This window comes from Myotis lucifugus, unplaced genomic scaffold, assembly GCF_000147115.1.
Source record: "Myotis lucifugus unplaced genomic scaffold, Myoluc2.0 scaffold_4, whole genome shotgun sequence".
Taxonomy (NCBI): Eukaryota; Metazoa; Chordata; class Mammalia; order Chiroptera; family Vespertilionidae; genus Myotis; species Myotis lucifugus.
In genome coordinates, this window is record NW_005871052.1 from 19591280 (window position 1) to 19591625 (window position 346).

The following is a 346-nucleotide window of genomic DNA, read 5'->3' on the forward strand; positions in this document are numbered from 1 at the left end:
GGCTGTATTTAGAGGTCAAGCAAAGGAGTGGTCAGGGCAATGGTAAAAGTAGAAACAGCGAAGATACACCTATTAAAATGTCATTTACATAAATCTTTCCAGGATTCTTATATTGGAATATACTTTCATCTTTTACTTTACCACTCCAAGATTAAGCCATTAAACTACACAACATAAAACAGAAGTTATATCCCATAAACCAGTACCTGCCCACACTCAGCAGTGAAGGTAATAAAAATCAAGGTTGTGCTGTAATTCCACTTGATTCTAAAAATCAAGTGCATTTGACATCAGTTTGAAACAGACCTTTATCAAATTCCCCTTTTTAAGAAAAAAGCCAAGGAGA